Genomic DNA, 4,422 nt, shown 5'->3' with positions numbered 1-4,422 from the left:
TCTTGCCCAAGGACACATACGCCCACAATGGTAGCAGCGACGAGCCTTGNAACCCATTACCTAATGGTTACAGGCAGGCGCGCTAACCACTACGCCACGATGCTCATAGAGTTAGACGATTTCTGTGTAAAGACATACAGAAAGGACCTGGTGCTATGAATACAGAACAGACAAAAATCGAGTCGAAACAAAATTTGTTATAGAAATGGTTGGATTTTTGTCTGTTTTTTATTGATAACCTTTAAATTAAAAAAGGCCAATTTATTTGTACAAATCACCTTCAATCTATCCTCCATAGGTTCTTTAGGTGGAACTGGTTTCTCTGGTACCTTCCCTACCTTTGCTTTACCAGATGAAGTCTTCTTTTTTCTCCCACTTGATGGGGTAGGAGTCCTGGAGTGTCCGTCATCTTCTTCTGTAGGTTGATTGGCACCAATGAATTTATCATATTCAGCATCATCAATCCAATCTCTGTAGGTATTGGGAATAATTTATTCTAGTTAGAACTTTGCTATTGTTTAATTAAATGTTGTTTACTTTAATTTACATTGTATTGTCTGTAAGGTGTAACACATTTTATATAAATGATATTTATTTTTCTATGAATTAGAATTGTTTTGGTTACCTTAACATCAAATCCACTTCAGTTTGTTGTAGCAATGAAACATTGTTAAGTTTGGAAGAAATTGATTCGGAGATATGCATACAACCTCTTTCTAATACCTCATCTTTGCTTATTTGTGAATCTGAAATATAAAAGTATGATCAAACAGTGATGCATTTTGTAAATAAGCAACTCTTTTCGTCGTAATGAGAGTTAGGTCTTTCGAGAAGACACCCAAAAGTAATTCAACCTAGTGGTCCAATATGGGTTGTATAAATTGTCATTCATTTGTACCAAAAAAGAAAAACACTTGAGTTCAGTTTATTCACTCAATGTGTAGATACATTTTTAAACAAAGTATTGCATGGGTATGTACCTGTAGTGTGCTGCTGCTGCAGTGGCAACATTGAAATTTCTTTTTCCAATGACATTGATAATGATGATAGCACCTGAAAATATTCAATTAAAAATATTTTTTAAATTGTTTTTTCAACACAATGTCTTTGGTTGGCTTATTTTAAACACTCTTTTTGCAACCTTTCAATGCTGCATAAAATAGTAAACCTACAGAAAATGATGAATTACCTTTGGCTGATTTTTGACTTCTGCAAACACACTGCATTGCAAACCACCTGCACCAACTCCATCCATCACTTTATTAGCTGAGATTTTGACAATGTTTGGCGTCAAAGCGAACTCTTCAAAGTATTCGGACTATAGGAAACAATGACAAATAATATTCTAAGACAACAAACAACACAAGAGTGGTAACCAATTTTTTTAAGAGTGGCAAAATGACAATTCCATAACGTTTTCATCTATAAGGTTACAGATGTGGTAACTCAAAAGCAGGCATGAGATGCATGAAACAGAACATCTGCTTTTTCAGACCGTTGTTGGTCCAAGCATCAGTTTAAATGAATTACATTTATTCATTTATAAGGTATTGTAAAATTGTAAAAGCAAAAATATCGATTACTTATTTGAGAAAAAGGTTTAAAATAAAATGTGAACAAAAAATCCAATGCATCAGCATGAACATTTACCCTAATAATCTAAAGGCTTTTTGAGTAAACAAATAACATTAAGTGAATAAATTTGCCTTTTATTTTACTTACCAAGCGACCATAAACATCGTTTGGTTGCTCATAGAACATTTTGTTAAGAATTTCTTCCAATTTTGGAGCAACTGCATTCTCTGCATAGTAGTTTGCGGCATTTTGTCGCAGTTCTTGGTAAGATTCTGACATTTATTTATGTGATGTAGTCTAACAAAAAAGAAAGGTTTAAAACTGCGTTTAAATATATCTAAAATGCATTTTTATAACAATATTTAACAAGCGTTAGGTCCATAGCAACTTCAGTCGTTACATTGCGCCCTCTGCCGGAAGAATAATATTTGAAAGCAACACAAACAAACATTTACGATTTTAATTCGAAATGCAACAGCATTTACATATCAAATGTAAAACCATAGTACTCTAAACTGTTTTAGAGCAATATGGTAAAACATTATTATATTTGCTGTTTTATTTATTGGTACCAAAAAAATGACACAAGTTTTTTACACTGACCGCGAGTTGGCAGTACAGAGTAATTGATTGTCTATTTAAAGCTTCTGTAGCAACGTAACTGTATTTTGTCTCGTTGATGTTTGCTTTGCGCGCTGTGGATGAGTTGGCTTTTGTGTGAAACTAATGTGCGTGTCGAGTAGTAATTGTGTCTCAGCAAGTGCCCAACTTACATACCATCTGAACAGGTATTCTACAGGCGTTGGTTAGAAGAAATTTTAGGATAGCTTTTGCGGATATTATGAATTATGCTTAGTTCGGATTTTTTTACTCATCATGCAAGGTTGAACCCTGTATGTTCAAACCCATTAACCCCATCTGAAGTCGAAACACGGTATGTGGGTTTCTTCTACAAGCAAGTCGATATGGAAATGGTAAGTTAACTCTGCAATTTTTAACCGATGGTTGTTCTAGTTATAAGGTAGCTGTATTTTACTATTTCCTGCATAAAAGTGCAGTATTTCTAATGTGAAAGTTGACATCAGTTAAACGTATAGTAAGGTGGGGGAAGATGCTTTTTATCCCATTTTTTTTCATTTGGTAGTAAACAAAGAATATTCAAAAAATTATAAAACTGTCTTCACAATATCCATAGACCGTTGTTAATTGTTTAAAATATTATCAGGATATTTGGATACTATGTGCTAAAGGTGTCTAATCCCACAGTAATATAGATTGTAGTAATAAACTTGGTAAATTATTGGTAGAAGTTGTGTATAGCTAATATAAAGCAATACATACCACCAGTTTATTCATACAATGCTGAATAAATTTCTTGGTTCCATTGTGTGTTCAATTGTCTTTGACGTCATTTGTTTGTTCAGTCAATAAATATTTGCCGTTGCTAAAACTAAAGAACGCTGAAAACCGCGTATGATTTATGAAAGTACATATTTACTAAGATACCTGCTCTTGAACTCATAAATAAATTTTCTCTTTTAGCATAACTTTACATTCAATAGAAAAATATCACTTAAATATTTTTAAAATACCAAACTTTTCCTAAAAGCAGTTGAAACGAATCTTTATTGTATATATATCTTATTATTGTCATTGACACACTTTGCAACAAAGAAAGTCTCTTTAAAGCTGTATTATGACAACCATTATTGCCAGGCCATACTAGAATAAACAAGTTATATTTATTCATTCATATTAGTAAAATAAAACGAAACATATGTATAATATAGTTAAACAAATATTTTTTTTATAATTTGTACCTTTTAAGGTCGAGGCAGCCATGAAAGATGTGTGCAAATCATCAAAGTGTCCTCTGGAACAACTTCCAGATGTTCTTTCCTTGATCCATGCATGGAAGACGGAAGAGGATGATGCTTTCTGGGACTTCATGTCGTTAGATCATCTTGGCACGCACACTATATCAAGAAAAGATGCTCTTTACCTTGCTCGGTATGTTTTATCTTTATAGTTGGTTTGCAAAAAAATTGGCAATCAAAAATCGTAAATAGCTTAATGTTTCAACAGCTCATTTGATATAAAAATAACGTAGTGTTTTTTCGATGTCTCCTCTGCCAAGACTTCATTATGAAATTGGTCATTCAAAATTCATGGCCATTTTCCAATTGGTATATAATATCTGCCATTGATGTATTATTTGTTTTTAGTGCGCTGAAAGGACCTGAGTTCGATTTAGACTCCTGGAAAAAATGGGAAGCAACGAGAAACAACAACAACAACATGGTTGCCTGGAGTGATTTCAAAACTTTTCTGTATTATCAGCCAGGTAGCAGAAACAAACATTAATGTAATAGAGGGCGAAATATATTTATGTTTATTGATTCCAATGCCTAAAGAGTGAATTTTGTCAATAATTAAAAAAAAAGTTTTTTTTTGTTTTTAAATTTTCGTCTTTTTCATAATTAAGTCTAAAAGGTGTTTTTTCATAATAATATTTGTAATTGTGCTCCAGGTAGTAAACACTCAATTGATGAAAATCAGTACGAGGCAGAATACAAGGCTTTGTCCACTCAACAAATGAATCAAAACTTAAATTATCATAAATTCTACCAAGCTAATTATGAGGTATAATATAAATGCAATTAAAATAGTAACAAAAAAAGATATTATGATAGAATTATTGCTCCAACCCAGTGATCCTTCCGGAGTTTTCTAAATTGTCATTCATAAATACAGATTAAATAAGTTACATACTGTCCGGCGCCGTGGCGTAGTGGTTAGCGCGCCTTCCTGTAACCATTAGGTAATGGGTTCAAGGCTCGTCGCTGC

General features: G+C 33.0%; 1 protein-coding gene across 2 annotated transcripts in view; it reads right to left on the bottom strand.

The window, feature by feature from the left end:
- LOC100175258 (enolase 4-like) overlaps nt 1–1,922 on the bottom strand; it is a 5,183-nt gene extending 3,261 nt beyond the window's left edge. Inside the window, exons 1-5 of one of the 2 annotated variants that reach the window (XR_003395912.1) lie at nt 1,723–1,922; nt 1,190–1,318; nt 981–1,053; nt 626–746; nt 279–471 (exon numbers count right to left, since the gene is read on the bottom strand). The gene's annotated coding sequence lies outside the window, so the exon portion shown is untranslated. Of the gene's footprint in view, nt 1–278; nt 472–625; nt 747–980; nt 1,054–1,189; nt 1,319–1,722 lie in introns of those variants that run through there. The other variant, XM_002121077.4, reaches the window with a different exon arrangement.
- Nucleotides 1,923–4,422: the final 2,500 nt, after the last annotated feature.

This window comes from Ciona intestinalis, chromosome 5 (genome assembly GCF_000224145.3).
Source record: "Ciona intestinalis chromosome 5, KH, whole genome shotgun sequence".
In the NCBI taxonomy this organism is placed as follows: domain Eukaryota; kingdom Metazoa; phylum Chordata; class Ascidiacea; order Phlebobranchia; family Cionidae; genus Ciona; species Ciona intestinalis.
The sequence above is the reverse complement of the archived record's forward strand: the minus strand, read 5'-3'. Positions and strand labels throughout refer to the sequence as shown.